At 44.2% G+C, this 19,536-nt stretch overlaps 1 protein-coding gene across 5 annotated transcripts in view; it reads right to left on the bottom strand.

Moving 5' to 3' along the window:
• Positions 1-19,536, bottom strand: part of KALRN (kalirin RhoGEF kinase) — a 707,465-nt gene that overhangs the window by 444,995 nt on the left and 242,934 nt on the right. The gene's annotated exons all lie outside the window — the stretch shown is intronic.

Below are 19,536 nucleotides of genomic sequence, written 5' to 3'. Positions count from 1 at the left end.
TAAATCCCATGCAAGTTCCTGTTTCATAATGTTCTCTAACCATAACTTCCCAGATAACTGACAAGAATAAATACATGCCAGGCTCTACACAATGAGGTTTACACACATTATCTCAATCCCCATAACAGCCTTATGAGGTAATAGATGCTATAATCACAACCTTTTTATTTATTTGTTTATTTTTAGGTAGAGAAACAGATTCAGAGAGATTAAGTAACTTGGTCATGGTCACACATTCTGGGTGGCATATTAAAAACTCAAATCTAGGTCTGCATAACTCCAAAAGCCATGCTTTTAAACCATTAAATTGTCTCCCAAATATACACTTAAATCCTGGACTATCTATAGTCACACGGTGCCTGCTATGGTTTGAATGTGCCCCCAAATTTCACATGTTGGAAACTTAATCTCCAAGTTCATATGTTGATGGCATTTGGAGGGGAGGCTTTTGAGAGGTAATTAGGATTAGATGAGGTCATCAAAGTGGGACGCCCCATGATGGAATTAGTGGCTTTAGAAGGAGAGGAAGAGGAACCTGAGCCAGCACACTTGCCCTGTCTCGACATGTGGTGCCCTCTGCCATGTTATGATGTAGCAAGTAGGTCCTCACAGGATGCTACAAGCTCTTGGACTTCCCAGCCTCCAGAATCATGAGCTAAATAAATCTTTCTCTATAAATTACCTAGTCTCAGGCATTATTTTATAGCAACAGAAAACAAACTAAGATAGTATCTATGGACTCAATAAGAATATTCTGTTGATGTTCCACAAGCATCTCAAAACTACCACCTTTTCCTGTCTTCCCACATCTTCGCATCATCCCTCAGAGCTCAACTTTTTCTCTATTTTCTCAAATAACTCTGGAATATGCCTTTTACTTCCATTGCTGCTGCTACTTATCCATCAGCCCACCCTGCCTAGATTATAAATTAAAAATACTTGCCTATTTGGTCCCCTTACTCCATTCTATCCCTTATACTTAGCCATCTGACCCCAGCAGGTTCACCGCACTAATACATTGCTTTCTCATGTCATTCTCTCAGTCAAAATAATAAAAAGAAAACAAAAAACAAACCATATTGTTGCTGATACCTACAATGAAAAATCCAATCTTCCTAACCGGTATTTAAGGCCTCTCCCAACCCCAGACTGGTCCAAATCTACGTTATTATTTCACATCACTGTCCTATGCCAAGTATCTTTTGCAGCCAAATTGTTTTATTCACTGCCATGCAAACACACCATATTATGCTCATTCCATCCCCATATTGGTGTCCACATTTCCCCCCACCATGAAATACCCACACTCAAATCTCCAGATTATTCCCATCCTTCAAAATTGAAGTCTCATCTCCTCCTGGTGCCTTTCTTGACCAAATAAGCCCATACTGACTTCTTTTTCTTGGAAACTCATTTCTCTAGTGTTTACCACAGTAGTTCACAAACACAGCTTTAATTTAGAACTGTCTGAAATGTTTTCTTTAAAAAATATAACTTCCTGGCTGGGCATGATGGCTCACACCTGTAATCCCAGCATTTTGGGGGCAGAGGCAGGTGGATTACCTGATGCCAGGAGCAAGAGACCAGCTTGGCCAACAAGGCGAAACCCTATCTCGAATAAAAATACAAAAAATTAGCCAGGCGTGGTGGCAGGCACCTGTAGTCACACCTACTAGGGAGGCTAAGGCAGGAGAATCACTTGAACCTGGGAGGTGGAGGTTGCAGTGTGCCAAGATTGCACCACTGCACTCCAGCCTGGGTGACAGAGTGAAACTCTGTCTCAAAAAACAAAAATTTAATAAATATATATAAAATATACACAAAAATTAAATATATATCCTCTCCTTCTAAAGCCACTAATTCCATCATGGGGCGTTCCACTTTGATGACCTCATCTAATCCTAATTACCTCCCAAAGCTCTCCCCTCCAAATGCCATCAACATATGAACTTGGAGATTAAGTTTCCAACATGTGAAATTTGGGGGCACATTCAAACCATAGCAGGCACCGTGTGACTATAGATAGTCCAGGATTTAAGTGTATATTTGGGAGACAATTTAATGGTTCAAAAGCATGGCTTTTGGAGTTATGCAGACCTAGATTTGAGTTTTTAATATGCCACCCAGAATGTGTGACCATGACCAAGTTACTTTTATATATATCTTCCTAGGTCCTACCATTGATTTTCTGATTCCATAGAAGCTCTCCAGGTAACCTCAATATACCTGCATTTTTATTTGAAATGTTCATGTGGAGACTTATGGTCTGTCCATGACTAGCTGGTATCAGATTTAACCCTACTATCTATTAGCTATTTGAAAGGCATTGGTCAATAACCAATATACACCAAAGATCCTTGAAAGAAGGAAAGCATACAATGTAAGTCCCATATTCACCTCAGCTTTCTCCCTGAGGATATCTTCCTAACTGTGGAGCAGAGAAATAGAAGCTGAGCAGAGGGCAGCAATAGTCTTGATGGATGTAAAAAATGGATATTAGCGTTCAGGGACTGGTAAGCAGGCTGAGATTTGGGTGACAAGATATTACAGTGGAAGGAGATGCAGAAGAGCTACTTAAAATCTTCACTAAAATTTCCCTCAGGTCCATAGCCAAATCCCAAGCTTTGTATATGCAGGACAAGACTCCAGAAAGTCTAGCAGAAAACAGCTATGAGAGATGGGGCATATTAAGAGCTAAACAGAAATTTTAGAGGTCACACAGTGCTGGGGAAATGCTGGGAGTTCTAATTCAAGCAGAGTAGAGAGGCTTTCATGAACTCTCTGGGCATTCATTTGGGACCCCAGAAACACCAAGCTATAGGAATAACAGCCTTATCTTTAGAATAAGGGCTATACCCTAGGATTAATAAAAATATAAAAATATACCTACTATACCGAAGTCTAAACCAAGGCTCAATGGGATCAAGATAATCTTTTGTAATTTAATTATATTCTAGAATAAGACTTCAAAATACTTAGGGAAAGATAAACTAACAAGAGCCTCTACAGTGTATCATCTACAATATCCACAATACAAGGTAAATTCTAAGATATATAAAGAGACAGGGAAAAGTTACTGATAATCAAAACAATAAAATTGTCTATAGAAGATGATCGAGATATGAATTAGCAGACAAGGAAATAACTATGATTGACATCTTAAAGAAAATGGGGGAAAGGGACAAAATGGATTGAAAACTGGAATGCTCCAGTGGAGAATCAGAATCTATAAAAAGAATTGCATGAACATTCTAGAATTGCAGAGTATGGTACTGAACTTAAGAATTCACTGGATGAGTGTAACAGCAGAATACATGCAGCAGCAAGCAGGATGAATGAACTTCAAAACAAATCAATAGAAAATAGCACACTGGGCAGGGTGCAGTGGCTCACGCCTGTAATCCCAGCACTTTGGGAGGCCAAGGCAGAAAGATCATGAGGTCAGGAGTTTGAGACCAGCCTGGCCAACAGGGTAAAAGCCAGTCTCTACTAAAAAGACAAAAATTAGCCAGGCGTGGTGGCAGGTGCCTGTAATCCCAGCTACTTGGGAGGCTGAAGCAGAAGAATCACTTGAAACCGGAAGGCAGAGGTTTCAGTGAGCTGAGATCATGCCACTGCACTCCAGCCTGGGCAACAAGAGTGAAACTCCGCAAAAAAAAAGACAGAAAGAAAGAAAGAGAGAGAGAGAAGAAAAGAGAGAGAGAGAGAGAGAAAGAAAGAAGAGAGAGAGACAAAGAAAGAAGAAAAAGAAAGAAAGAAAGAAAGAAAGAAAGAAAGAAAGAAAGAAAGAAAGAAAGAGAAAGAAAGAAAGAGAAAGAAAGAAAGAAAGAAAAGAAAGAAAGAAAGAAAAAAGAGAAAGAAAACAGAAGAAAGAAAACAGCACACTGAAGCACAGAGAGAAAAGCAAATAGAAGCACAGAACACAGCAGAAGAGATGTGGGACATAACTAAAAGATCTAGTACAGTGCCATCCAGTACAACCTTTTGTGATGACAGACATGTTCTATATCTGTCCTGTCCAGTTGGTGTGCCACTAGGTGCCTTTTGAATATTCGAAATGTGGCAAGTGAAACTGAGAAACTGAGTTTTTAATTTTATTTTTAAGCAGGGTGCAGTGGCTCACACCTGTAATCCCAGCACTTTGGGAGGCCCAGGCAGGTGGATCACCTGAGGTCAGGAGTTCAAGACCAGCTTGGCCAACATGGCAAAACCCCGTCTCTACTAATAATACAAAAATTAGCCGGGCATGGTGGCGTGCGCCTGTAATCCCAGCTGCTTGGGAGGTTGAGGCAGGACAATCACTTGAACCCGGGAGGCGGACGTTGCAGTGAGCTAGGATCACGCCACTGCACTCCAGTCTCGACAACAAGAGCGTAACTCTGTCTCAAAAACAAACAAATGAACAAACAAAATTTATTTTTAATTAATTTTTATTTGTATAAATTTAAAGGATACAAATACAATTTTGCTACGTGGATAGATTGCATAGCAGTGAAGGCTGGGAGCTTGTAGTGTATCTATCACCACAGTAGTGTATACTGTACTCACTAAGTTTAATTTAGCCAGATGTGACTACTGACTGCCCTGTTGGGTAGTGTACTTTTAACACAGGCATACTTAGAGTTCCAGAGGAAAGGAAAGAGAAAATGGGACATGATAGACTCTAAGGATAAGAAGGATATAGTACTCCTTCTAGAGTAGTATATTGGACATTGATTCCTTAACATTCATTTCACCCCAGATCATTTGTTCAAACCAGTCATACTGATTTCACTCCCCTTTTTATTTACAGGTTCAGGACTGGGCTTGTCTTAGTGAGTATGAACCAACGAAATTGAGGAGAGATTTGCTTAGAGCTTCTGGGAAAGAAGTCAATGTCTGCCTGTGTTTCTCCCTCCTTCTCCTGCTACCCCTATCACTTGGGGAATAGTGAAGCATGTTGCTCTGTTACAACTGGCAGCTGTCTTAGAACCATGAAGGGAAACAGCCTTGCAATGAAGCTCTCGGCCAAACAGTGAGATCTCAGCAGATGAGTGAGACAGAAAGATCCCGAGCGCCTGAAGACAGGTTCGCACTGATTCATCAATCTTAAAGCTCACATCATTGTCTCTGAATGACTACTTAAAATGTGAATACATTTCCTTGATATTTAAGCAAATTTTACTTGTCTTCTGTTTCTTGCAGCCCAAAGCATCCTGACACCCAGAGTCACATGCTCATGATGTTTAGTGTGCTTGTTCATTCACGTGTGGAGTGCTCATTGTATTCCAGACACTGAACTAGACACTGGGGATAAAAGATCAAGGCCACCGTCTAGTGAGGGGGACAGACACATTCCACATTCTGTTCATGTTAATAAAATGTGAAAAGTACTATAAGAGACGTATATTGTGGGCAGACAGTAGAGGAGCACTTGGTCCAACTTGGCAGAGGTAGGATTAGGGAAAAGCATGGATGGCTTCTGGGTGGCAACACCTGGACAGCACTTGAAAGACAACAGGATTTCATCATGCAAAGAAGGTGTAGTTTGAAAGGGCATTTTAATCAGAGGAAATAGCTTGAGCAAAGGCCTGGAGGTTTAAAGCAGCAGCATAAAATGAGGGATAGAAAGAAGGGATAGTAGGAGATAGGGAGATACCAGATCACAAAAGGCAAAAGATGCACTGGGGAACCACTGGAGGGGAGTGATAGCTCAGGTTTGCTTTTAACCCTGAAGTGAGTGTCTACACTGAGACCCTCCCAGATATACAGGCATTTATCTCATTGCAAAGGAGAGACTAAGCCAGCCTTGATCTCATAGAACAAAAATCAACTAGCACATTGCAGACTGCTCACCAACTGATGGTCTCTGCCTCCACTTTCTCCTCCATTTTGTTCCCTCTCCCATCTTTTTCACACAAACTCTTCAAAAGTCTGGGTCAAAGAAGATAAAGATCATAATATGATAATATATGAAAAGTACTGAGTATAGCATATGATACATAGCAGATCCAGAACGCATGCTAGTTTCTTTCCACTTCCCCTGGGTTCAGACAAGATAAACTGGCAGTCACAACAAATAGTTGCTGTCTGATTAGAGAAACTAAGACTGTGAAACTTCATGCTAAAATCACACACTGTTCTTGACAGATGAGCTGCAGTTCAGCTCTGTCTGGAGAAGTACACGCTCAATGCTAAGCCTTAGAAGGCCACTCTCCTTGCTCTTGCCCTCCTCAAGTTAAGTGATGTAATAAAAAATCTCACCAAGTCATTAATATAAATATTTTCAGACTTTAAATAAGGTGTTTTTGCATTTTATTTCCAGCCTGTGAACCTGGATGCACTTTATTCCCTGGAGCAGTGGCAACACACTCACTACTCTCCTGTGGTGAAGGAATGGTCATCCAGGAGCCAGCAAGTCAAGCAGATGAGAAACAGAACTAACCAAGCCAGGAGTCAGCCCAGACAGCCCCGGGATATTGACTCTGAGTGGCCAAATTCCTTCCATTTGAACCACAAATGCTGATAAAATATTTTCAGGAACAGAGTGAGGGAATGTACTTCACTCACTTCCCAAAATGTAGACTTGAAGAGGTCAAATCCTATTTAATCCAGGCTGAGAAAATAATGCCCAACTTTATCCCAGAGCTAAATTTAGGCACTGAGATCTGGCCCTTGGCAAGTTAATTTAGATGAGCTAATGGTTGTTCCTGGCATAAGGGATACACTCAATAAATGGTAACTATTATTGTTACTGCAAAAATGGAGTGTCTGTTGGATGTTCTCATCCAGTCCTACCACACAGCCTAAAATCAGCTGTGCCAATCACTTGCACATCTGGGAACAAAGCTCCACATGAGGCTTAGGAGGAGGCAGCTCTTCATTCAGGAGCCTCTCTCTGGGAGAAGGAGGCAGGCCTCCCTGTGGGAGTCCTTCTCTTGGGGAGAAGACCACCACCTAGCTATGTTGGTATGTGCTAGGTGGGCCTCACCTTGAGTTTAGGAGGAGGACTAGGCACCCCACTTTGCCCCTTCTCCCCTCTTCCAGCAGCAGCCTCTGCAATGGGGCTCAGGCAGGTAAGGGGCCATGCAGGGAGCCAGGCTGGGCACATCCACAAGGAGAAGCTTGGCAGTGTTTCCAGCTTCCAGACCCTGCAGGGTTTACTCTGCAGGGCTTAGGAAGAACTTACTGAACGAAGAGCCCCATCACTCCTCAAGGCTGGCAGAGGACCAAGGTGAATGCCTGTGTTTAGACAGCACCCATTGTCTCTAAAAGTAGGGCAGAGGCCAGGTGCGGTGGCTCATGCCTGTAATCCCAGCACTTTGGGAAGCCAAGGTAGGTGGATTACCTGAGGTTGGGAGTTCAAGACTAGCCTGACCAACACGGAGAAACCCCATCTCTACTAAAAACACAAAATTAGCCAGGTGTGGTGGCAGATGCCTGTAATCCCAGCTACTCAGGAGGCTGAGGCAAGAGAATCGCTTGAACCCGGGAGGGGGAGGTTGCAGTGAGCCAAGGTCGCACGATTGCACTCCAGCCTGGGTGACAAGAGCGAAACTCCGTCTCCAAAAAAAAAAAAGGTAGGCCAGAAATGCAATAACCAGCTAACACATGATAATGTTTTTAGTAACCTTCATAATCACTTCTTTCACTTTCACTTTTCTGTGCCTTAAAAGAAATTAAAATTAAAATTTCATTTAATTATCCATCCATCTTCCAAAATGTCTTTGGGATTTGTTCCCACTCATGTCCCATTGCCAGTTCTCCCAACATGAAGGCCTTGGTGCTGCTGCCTTTGCTCCCTGACATCCGGTCAGTCACTGGTCTCATTTTCTTTCCTTTAATAGTGTCTTGAGGGTTTGCCCCTTCCCTTTCTACTTTCACTACCACCTCATCTGTTCCCACTTGGATTAGTATAAAAGGACCAGAACCAGTTTCCTGCCTCCAAATCACTCCTCCATTGCAAGGTGAAACTTGCTAACACCCTGGTTTTCAACAGTGAGTGCATTAAGGTAGCGTTCCTAGAAACCATTCAGCAGTAGGTGGTGCTCTTGTGCCAGCTCAATGTTTACTGAAGTTCTATTCTCAAGCAGCCCAGAGAGTACAGACTGTGTCACGGTCAACTATTTATTTATTTGGCACTATGTGCCTCTGGTCAACACAGAGTAATTGAAGACACTGGTCCTGATCTCCAGAAATTTTCAATGTAATTGGGGGAATGAGGTCTTTGAGCACCTAGCTATAATGCTAGATGGGATGGAACAGGGATGATTTGAGGGGGATGGATAAGGGCTGCAGGAAATGCTCAGAGAGAGAAAGAGCACCTCCAACAGGGGAGAACAGAGAGAGTAGCATCTGAGCTGGACCTTCAGCTGAGGGAGGGCTTTAATAGGCACATACAGTGGAGCAGGCATTCCAAATGGGAGGAGTGTTGGCATGAACAAAGGCATGAAAAGGTGGGAATGTGCAAAGCGCAGAAGAGAGTACCCTGAGGGATGGGAGCTGAATGTCCAAGTCCAGTCTCACTCTCCATTCTAGGGCCCTTGTGTTTGTACCCCCTCTTGCCACCTCATGACAAGGTCATCTCCCCAGGGAAATCTGGGACAAGCTGGTCAACCCAATCTCTAAAGAGGATGGAGGAAACCAAACCCTCTTTTATCTCTCCACCAGAAAGCATATGTTACAGAGTATATCTTCTCACCACAGCAGCAGTTGTTCCTATAGCAGGACATTCTTATGCTAGAGAAAGCTTACTAAGGAGAGGCTGGAGGTGAGCAAACCAAGACAGTGCGATTTCAAAGGGGCTGGGGGAAGAACCCTTCTGGGATTCCAGCTAGTGGTAGATTTCCTCCAAGAGATTAATACTCCTTTGTGTGTGTGTGTTTTTTTCTTTTTTTTTACTATACTTTAAGTTCTAGGGTACATGTGCACAACGTGCAGGTTTGATACATGTGCCATGTTGGTTTTACCACAGGTTTCCGACTCTTTACAAGGTAAGACTATTAGGCTTTAGCTCTCCTTGGGAATGACCTCAGGAAGAGCCATGGGATACAGGAACGGGGTTAATAGTAGATACCCTTGAGTTGGGTTTTTCCCTGAGAAACAGTAACTACTACTGACCTTGGCACCAGAATCCTTTAACTCAACAGTTCCATACTAGAAAAATCTCTCTGTGCTCACATGTGAGAAGACATCCTCCTGTATTTACATATGAGATAGTGTCTCTCTCTATTCGAGTGACAGAACATCATTCTCTGGGGTGGGCGAACTCTTGGGGTTTCAGATCAACTAACTTGGGCTACAAAAACTAGTGCACCTATGCATACAAAATCTCATTCTCACCTGTGCAAGTGGGACCAAAAGCCTCAGACTCCTCCTGTGTCCCCTCACACATTTGAAAAACTGGTCCCAGGAAAGCTGCATTAAAGAGTTTAGAGCCCATGTCAAATGAAAATAGGCTGAAAGAACTCACAGAACTTTATCTGGTGAAGAAAAGATGAGGAAGGTCCCCAAGCACTGTCCCCAAGCTGTGGGAGAGCTGCCCTGTAGGGGAAGGAAGAGAGTAGTTCCCCAGTGACCCTGGGAGACAGAGCTGGGACTACAGGGTGGAACTACAGGAGGGTAGATTCTGGCCTGCTGGAAGGAGGACTTTCTAACAACTGGGGCTACAGAACAGTGGAACAGGCTGCCTCACAAAGCTGTGGCTTCCTCAGCCCTAGAAATGCTCAGAAGAATCTGGAAAAATGCACATCTGGAAGGGAGTTCTGCCCTGGGTAAAGGACTGGACCTGAATCAAAGACTCTAGGATTCTCAGATGCTCCTGGCAAGACCTGAACCATTTGCTAGAATCCAGTTTTCCTCGTGGTCCACTGGTTATTCCATGGACTTCTGACTCTCTGTTGTGCTTCTGAATCCTGGTAACCCACATGGCGTGAACACGGACCTCCTGCACTCCTCCCTGTAGAGCCTGTGCTCCAGCCACACCCGACTGCAGACATTCCCAGGATCCAGCCTGCCTTTTGAGGCTGCTGTGCCTTTGCTCACACTCTTCCATCTCCCTGCATCCCAAACCTGGCTGAACATTTCTCCCTCTATGCTCCCACAGCACTGATAGACACGGTTGTGAACTTACATGTGCAATGGCTATTTGTTTGCTGGTGTCCTCTGCTCCAACATGGCAAGCCCTGAATGCAGCTCATCTTCTAAATGCCCATCCCTGGCACAGTGCGCAGCATAGTGATTGGCTTATCTTCAGCAAGTGTTCGCTAAGATCCTGCCAGCCTGGTTACAGCTTCCATTTCCTTTTCTCCCTGCTAGCAGCTGACCTTGTGTCTAATACCCACTGATGAGTTCCTCCTCAAGATCCCTTCTTGGTTTGTCCAGCCACCAGGTTCTACCTCACCTCCATGCTCTGCTGCCACAGGCTGCTTACTGTCTACTCTGGCATCTTTGTTGTGGATAGGGCTGTATTCCCCACACATGCCTCACAAGAGAGCCTCCCCAGGCAACTGTCTACTGCTGATTCCACTCATTTACGCAGGCCAGCACAAGTCTGTCTCCACAAATCTGCCATTTGTTCCATGTGCTGAGTGTCTTCAAGGCTCCAGCCACACTGGAAGATTTATGTATATTTTCTTTAACTCATACAATAATCCTAAGGCATATATTAAAATCTATATTTCAGAGATAAAGAAACCAGTGTTCAGAGGAGGTGAACTGAACACAGTCACTCAGCTACAAGTGGCCCAGCAGGGATTCAAACCCAGGTCTCTCCAGTTCCAAAGCCAGTGCTCTCTCCGTCCCCCACAGGAGGCCTGAACTCTGCATGGGACTCTTCCTTAACTCTGACCAAGGAAGGAAGCAGGAATGGAAAAGGAAGGCCATGCAACACGTTCAGAGAGAACAGGTGCACGAAAGGTAAGGACAAGCCGAAGGAGATGCCAGGGCAAGGACCAGGAAGGTCACAAGTGGGAAAGGGAGCAGAAGGGGAACAGGGGAGAAGGGTAGAAGGTAGAAAAAAGAAAGGAAAGCAGGTTCTTCAAAGTAAAATGCCTGGAAAGAAACCTTGGAAAAGCTTCCCACCCCAAACAGAGACTCAATTTGTTTAACTTTGTAAAGTACACCTGAAATGTCCTTAATTCTTCAAACAGGGTACCAAAACCTTTCCCGCTTCCCCTACTGCGGCAGAGCTGACATGTTTCCTTTTTGCTTGGACCACCTCCATGCTTTTCCTCCCATACATACTAAGACACCCACCCCACCTCCACCAGCCCTACCCTCACCCAGAAACCAATAGAGACCTTGATATCTTAACTCACCCAGGTTCTAGCCACTGGGGTGGTGACTCTCTAAACCATCTTTTCCTTACAATGTATCAAGAATTACATTAGTACTAATCCTGATTTTCTCTGCACTGCCTTAGACTATCCTCCATCTAAGCGCTAGGGTAAAAGTAGAGAGACATAGTCCCAGCAGAAGGCCTGGCACACAGTAGACACTCAATATCTGTTGATGAATGAGTCAATGAACCTTTCTCAGTTACTGCCCTGCACCACACACACACACATACACACACACACACACACACACTTCATCTCTGATCAGACCTTCTTTTCACAGCTCACCTCAATTGCTGCAGACAGAGTCAGTGTGACAACCCAGATTCTGGAAAGTACTGTTAACACAGTGTCTCAGTTCTCAGTTCCAAAGAGTCACTATGGGGTCCACAGTTCTATGGGGTCCATTCATAAGCAGGGGCTGCATAGGCAGACTCTACACACAGCAGTTCAGGTCTTGGCACCTTCCACCCTCTTGAGAGCACTGTGGAAGCGAGCCAAGCCTCATGCCTGAGCATTCTTCCCCATCCTTCCTCCATTCTGTTCTCCACACCCACACTCCTCCTGCAGGCCTGCTAATCTCAGGACACAAATGGGGCTGAAAATGCAGGAGAAGGAAGAAAGGAGAGAGAGAAAGGATTTAAGAGGGAGAAAAACAGCTTTGGGAGAAAACACACACATGCAGCCTGTAGAACACTATGACTTAGATTATTTTTGGAATCTAATGTTTCTAATGTTCAAGGGGAGGAAATGAGAAAAAGTAAGTCGGAATTCCCAGGACCAGCAGGCTGGAAATAATACAGGACACTGTGTTCTGTGTCAGGGGGCGGGACACAGACACACTTCCTTGCCCTGAGCCCAGTCAACAGGAGGTGGAGGGGTTTGGTGGTTAAGGTCTCAGTACGAAGGGGGACAGCAGGAACAAGAGGGCACCGGAGCCTTTCTCCAAAAAAAGCAGGAAATTACAACCACCCAGTAAAGGCCTTGCCCTTCCGGCCACCCCGAAGGTCACAGCTCTTTGAAGCCTCCCTCCCAACATGAAGGGCTCAGGCAATTGAACAACACAGAGACATGACACGCCCCTCTGGAGGCCTGTCAAGTGCTTGTTCCTTCACCACAGCACTGGTGAGGACACATGTCAAGTGACCCTTATCCTCCTAGTCCCCAGCCCCTTTAGCCACCACCTAGGTTGCTGGCACATGCCACCACCTGTCCTGAACGGCAAGGAGCCTCCAAAGAGAGGGTGTAGAGAGTGTGTGTGTGTGTGCACGTGCACACATGTGTTTGCATGCATGCACGTGTGTGTGTGTGTGGATGTGTGTGTGTGTGTGTGTGTTGGGAGAAGAGGGAGGAGCACCAGCTTCAAAGCAGAGGACTCTATCCCAAGCAAACCACTCAAGCACACCAAGTCTCAGCTTTTCCATCTGTGAAATGATGCCCCTTACGTGCACACCTGGCCTACCACATACAGTACATGGGAGGCTCAGATGACGAACCACAGACTGGATGATTTTGGGTGGGTCTCTGCTCTGGGTCAAAGATTATTATGTAAAAGGAAGGGCTGGGCCAGAAAATCTCTAAGGTCATGGGTGTGAGAATACTTTGAACATTCCCAAAAGAATTACATATTGTAATTACTGCAAAGGCACTTCACTTTGACAAATGACAGTGGAATCATGTTGCTGCTGCCTCATGGGGAATGGGGATATTGGAGGTGTGGGGAAGAGAAGACACTGTGGGCCAGGGCCCACCAGGGAAGTAGAAGCAGCAGGATTTCTCTACAACAGCCCCACTGGTTCTGGTCACCCCAGGCAGGATAAGACTTTGGGTCCTGTTTTGGGCTCTAGGGAGTGACCAGAACTGTTTATACCTTGGAGGAAGAGGACAGGAAATAGCAGGGGATACTTTGCCCAGTGACGGGGCATCCTGGGGATGTCCTGCAATGCTAATGTGGCCAACAGGACATACCAACCTCAAAACACAATAAGCACATCACCCTTAGCACAGTGGTCTGCTGCCTGCCACGATGCCCAGTGGTGCCTAGTGTAGATTTTCTCACGGTGATTAACATAAAAGCAACATTATTTTGTTTGCACAGACTTCCAAGAATATTAAAATGCATAAACATTGCCATAGGAAGTATTTCTGGCCCCAAGTTTGCAAGAGAATAAGACAAATATGCTCTTAGCTATACTGCAAAGCAGAAGGTGACAAGTGTCTCAGATGTAGAGGGTGCATAGGGATGGGGGCTCACCTCTCATGGGACACCAGGAAGAACCACTTCCTCTGGGGCTGCTTCAAGGACAGACCTTGTTTTTCCAGAGGCCTTTCCCTGTGGAGGATCTCCCCGCCCTGACTCCTCAGATGTAACCCCAATCTGACCTATGTGCTCCTCTTTTGTGCCCTGCCCAGGGGCACTGCATAGCCTGGTGACCTGCAGGGCCCCCATGAATCTATACCATTTCCAACTTCTCTCAAAAATCAATTCTGAATTTTGTTCCATTAAGGATAACTGAAAATGATTTAGAGCAGGTTCATTTGGAAGAGAGCATCAGTGACACTCTTCATGGTCTCAGCAGGCACCCATGACTGAAGAGTAAATCATAACTGAAATAGGGCAGGGAGAAGGAAGGGAAGCCAATGTTCCTGGAATAGTTATGCTGGGCCAGGCACCATGCCAGGCACTGCTACATACAGCACCCCACTCAGTTCTCAAAACAACCCTGCGAAGAAGTTTGTCTTTTTTTTTAAGCAAACAAATAAATAAACAAACAAACAAAACCTCAAGGGAGTAGGGTTTTATTTGCTGAGAGGTTTCTTATTTTTCATAATTACCCAAGGCAACAATCCTGAAAAGACAAGAACCCACTATAAATATGTAGGGAAGAACAAAAAAGCAAAACGTATTATACAATTGTTAAGTTGTAAAAGGGCTTAGATATTTATTTAGGCAGCAAGTCTCAAAGAGGAAAGAAGAGGAATGGATTGGGGTGGGGTGGGGCTTTATCAAACCACTCTGCAGATTCTGGTACATCTCCTCAGAAGTTTATTCTCAAATCATCACCACCTCCAAAGCTACCACCACCATCACCGTGGCCACCCCACTTCTCCTGTTGAAAGATGTCTTCATGAAGAGAGAGTATTGTGCATGAGAACAGTGCAGTGTGGAAGTAGAAGAAAAGTCAAAAGATGCTGAGGTAGAAGTAGCACAAATTCTTTATCTTTGTTTTGTTGGTAACATAATTAGGGGTGAGAAGTTAAAGATGTGCCTAATGTCTCACAATTGGTAAGTGTCACCCCAGGACAAATCCTAACCCCATCCACCACAGCTCCATTTCAGCATTGGCACCCATGGATGTGAATAGAATTTTGCCATACAAAAGTGAATACTGCAGGACGGCATTTAAAAATTAGGTTTTCCAAGGTGAGCTTTCCCATAGTGGTAAAGGCAGGGCCAGACAGCCACAGAGGCCACAGTCTCCGCTGAACACCTAAAAAAAAATGAGAGATTCTCATTTGGGCTAGATGTCTTGGTCATGGGGGAGGTGGGCACCAAAATATCCTCTCAAGCAGGGTGATAAGGATCTTGTCTTGGGTGTTTCCCAACCATGCATTTACACATGAAATAAATACAATGTGCTGCATAAACCAATAACAGGCATGATTCCAATATGAGAAGCCCCATTAGCCAGCTCTGTTCACTCTTGGGGATTCTCCCAAAGTGCGAATATCTTCTCCTTTCCAGGATAGCTTTGGGCAAGACTAAAAAATGAGCCTCCTGGGTAGACATCAGTAGAGCTTCCTTTATTCAGAAATGAAGTAGATAAAGATTTCTCAATCCGTTAAGTCTAGTTATGCACCAGCGCTCTTCGAAGCACTGCTCCTTCTCTGAAAAGACTGGAAGACTGAAGGCCTTCCCTAGACCAGAAGGCAGATGGGAGTTTCAGTATTTTCTGATACTTATCATTGGCATCAGCACACTGACATCACAAGGTCATAATGACTGTCATCAGATGGCAAGGCTGGGATTTCTACAGTGTGTAGGAGGTAGATATGTGGACTTCACGGTTGCTTCTAGTTTTACTATTATAAGATGTGTCCTAGGCACCCAGTAAGGGGTGTGTATGGGGAGGATTCTCCACTGAGTAGCACTCACCCTTCCATTTGCCAAAGGCACATCTACAATGAGTCTACTTAATGACCTTTAAGACCACATATGGCCCCCAGTGGGGAAGAGGCCCATTCCTTCTCTTCAGTAATAGGTTGTGTTTGCAGGGCAGACACCTTCATCACACAGGGTCTATTGCAACTGGAGGGGTGGCCGGATGTGAAACAGGGCTGCATAGAGAGCCTTAATCTGCACCAGGCCAATGAGGGGTGACCTGGCTTGTGTTCTGTGAATACAGTGGAGGACAGGCCCATTAGTTATAGACCAGAGGGCACCCGGCTGAGACTGCAGTGGTTCATCTAACATCATGCATTGTTTGAATCATCTCTGAATTACTCTGTGCTTCCACAGATTGCTCATTAAGACTTTCCTGTCATTCCTGAGCTGCAGTGTTCCCTCTTCTCTGAAAATTCTCCAAGCACAGAGGCTGTGCTTAGGACAGTACAGGGTGCACAGAAAGCATTTAATAAGTAAGAGTTTATGCAAAGGGAAACAAAAAAACTTTTGGAGGCATGGCTATGTCTATTACCTTGATGGTTTTACAGGTGTATACGCATGTCCAAACTTAGCAGATCATATATGTTAAATATGTGCCACTTATTATTTATCAATTATACCTCAATAAACCTGCTTTTAAAAATAAAAAAAAAAGTGAATACACAGGAGCTTATGTGCTCACTTTCTTAATTAGATGGTGAACTGCTCCAGACAGAACTTCTGGCCACCCCCCCTTTTGGGGGCTCATGACAGCTGTTCAACATTGATTATTAAATGAATGAGTGACTTGCTTTATGAATTATCTGTGGAACAGAGGCCCTACTCCCTAGAGGCTTAATTGGGAGAGAGCATGGTCTACTCCCCAGCACCTCCAAGATGGGGAATGTGGGGGGGTCACCACAGGTGTCAGGGGAAGAAGTGAGAGGCAGCTTCACTCCCCAAGGCCAGCTGGTAAATGGGGAACACCAACCCATTTTCAAGCCATTGGGAACAAACTGTCACCCTGCAAGGCCAGGGGCGAGACTGCGCCCACCTCTTTTACAAAAATAGAGGCTGAGCTATCACCAGACTCCTCTGATTGCCAAGAGCTTCCCAGATCTGGAATTAGAGGCCTCCGCCAACCAGCCTCCCACCAGAAGGAAGACTAAGACTTGGCTCAGACGGTAACTATTTCCTCAAGCCCTTGTTTAGATGTGGATCCACACTCACAGCCCTTATTCCAAACCATTGCCCTCTTCACCCCCTTCCAAAGTCACCAAATAAGTCAAAGGCTGAGGCACTCAGCTCTGAGCAGATATTTTAAATTAATCTTAAAGCAACTTAAAAGGACTGTTTTTCTACCCTGTCCAGCACTCAGCACATTTTCAGTGGCAGCTGGGTCAAGCTTGAGTGGCATTTTCACCACTGACTCAACCTCAAAATATTCCTGGGCTGCCCTCGTCCCATCCTCCTTTTTGTTCCCTTGTTTTGAATATTCTCTGCCTCTCTCCTCACCCCTCTACTCACATGCACATGCATGAACATACACACGTGCACATTCGCACACTCCCCCACACTCCTTTTTAAGGTATGAGCACATCACACAACAGGCATTCTAAACCTTGGGTTCATGGATAGAATTCAGGGATCATATACTTGGATAGGAAAAAATTCATATCTTTATTTTCACTAACTTCTACTGAAATATAGCATTCTCTTCCATTATGAACATAGTCAACAAACTGCCTTAGTGTTAGCAATGCTGGTGTCTTTGACCATAATAGAAACACACACATTTTCATATCACATCAGGGTTGTTGTCCTGAAACATCATTTATTAATGTTCATCACTACTTCAGGATTATAATAGTTAAATTAGACTTCAAGTAGATCTTATTAGCATGTTAATTAAAAAGTACATATAATGCTGCTACTTTTAAAATGTAATAACTATTTCTTTATTTTATTTTTAACATGTAATTTAGATTCAGGGGATATTTTGTGCAGGTTTATTATCTGGGTATAATCCTATCACCCAGGTACGGGTATGGTACCCAATAGTTAGTTTTTCAACCCTTAGGCCCCTCTCTCCTTACCGCCTCTAGGAGTCCCCAGTTTCTATGTTGCCATCTTTAAGTCCATGAGTATCCAATGATTACCTCCCACTTATAAGTGAGAACGTGTGGTATTTGGTTTTCTGTTCCTGCAAATAACCGTGTTTAAGTAATTGCTTTCCAAGCCTATGTATATTTTTTGTACATTTACAAATGTTATTCTGAGAAGGGGTCCATATGCTTCACCAGACCAAAAGAGTCCACGGCACAGAAAGAGCCCCTGCTATGGAATGAGCATTAAAAGGTAGGATTTGGGATTTTTCTCTAGGGCCATCAGGCATGCACCAGGAGACTTAGGGGCTAACAGGTGGTGTTCAGTGGTAGCAGGAAGTAGGTTCTGGGAGCAGAGGGACAACAGGGTTATTGGGTAAGAGCTTGGATGGGCTTTGGAGACAGACTCAGACAGTGGCCCTGGCTAACCAACAGTATGACCTCGGGCCAGCCACTTCACCTCTCCAAGTTTCCATTTCTTCAATTGTAAAATAGTAATTATCATATACTATACAATTCTTAGGAGCATGGATTGAGAGAATCTATATGTAACAGCAATTACTGCCCTGTTGAATGGAACGTGGCAGGCCCTAGAAGGGCAGCGTCCTTACCCTGGGAACTTCTGGAGCTATGGTATGCTATTTGCTTGGTTTTTCAGACAGGCACTAGCTGTGCCCTATGCAGGCTTCCCATGTCCTTGAGCCTCAGGGATACCATGAAGTGCCCCAAACTCTAAAACATGCCTAGGCAGACCTAAGTCCTCCACCTCCCTTTCTGTCCCTTGCTCACTGAAACAGGCACCCAGGCCAGGCTGCAAAGCAGATTCCCTGCCCCAGAGCAAAACAGGCCTCAAGAAAAAAGAGATGTTCCAGATCTTTCCAAAACTGCCAATAGAGCCAAAGTACCTGATTCTGGCTTCACAGAACAGCTGGCTCCTGCCCTGGCATCTCATCACTCGGTGAGCAATGCAGGAATTCTGAGATCTAAGCTGCCCTTCCCAGAGCAGCCCAGGCCAGGGTCAGACTCAGGCTGCCAGGCCACTGGGCAAAGAGCCCCAAGAAAGGTCAGAAGTTCCCAAAACTTGCTTAAATCATATTCAAAAGGTATATAAAAAGGGATATGCTATAAAAAGTGATACGCATTAAAAAAAGGCATATACTATTTTTTTTTTTTACTATATGTTATAAAAAATTAGAAAGCCTTATAAAATTATACAGAGAAATTAACCATAAGCCTGCCCCAAGGAAGCAAAACTATTAACATTCTGGTAAATTTTCTTGCAGTTATATTTAGTACATAAATTGGGATCACACTTATACAGAGACTTTAAGATCTCGATTTCATCATTTAAAAATACCTAGAGACATTTTTCAATATGAGCTCTTAAAAGACAGAAAACCATCACATCAGACATTGTAAAATTCACAGGTTACCGAGAGATGTCATGGCATCCCTAAGAACAGTACTGTCCATTTAAATATAAGTACATCCAGAAAACTGACAGGAGGAGAGCCTACTGTCTTCTTCTTAAAGCACATATAATAGTAAAGTCTTCTTTCTTCTCTTTAGCTTGAAGAGAATCTAGGGAAGATACCCTTGGATCCTCAGCAAAGAGGCACTATATGCAATTTTCCTTTTTTACATTCTCTTATCTTACTTTCCCCTGATAAGGGGAAAGCTTTGAAAATTCACTGCTGGAGAAAATGGTGTCTTACTCAAGAAAGTGCTTAGCAGCCAAAGAGAAACCTCTGGAAACAAGTGGGTATGGCAGGAAGAGCCCTGGACTTGGAAACAGAAAAATGCTGGATTCAGATGTCAGCTCTGTCACTGTAGACCCAAGATCAAAGAACATCCATTTCCCTGCATGTCAAGAGAGATGCCACCACTCAATCCGTAAGGATCAAAGGATTAAGCAGATTAAATAAGACTGTGTGAAAAGTGGTTTGTCAATGGTAAAATACATTGCAGGGCC

The sequence above is a fragment of the Rhinopithecus roxellana genome, chromosome 1 (genome assembly GCF_007565055.1).
Source record: "Rhinopithecus roxellana isolate Shanxi Qingling chromosome 1, ASM756505v1, whole genome shotgun sequence".
Taxonomy (NCBI): Eukaryota; Metazoa; Chordata; class Mammalia; order Primates; family Cercopithecidae; genus Rhinopithecus; species Rhinopithecus roxellana.
The sequence above is the reverse complement of the archived record's forward strand: the minus strand, read 5'-3'. Positions and strand labels throughout refer to the sequence as shown.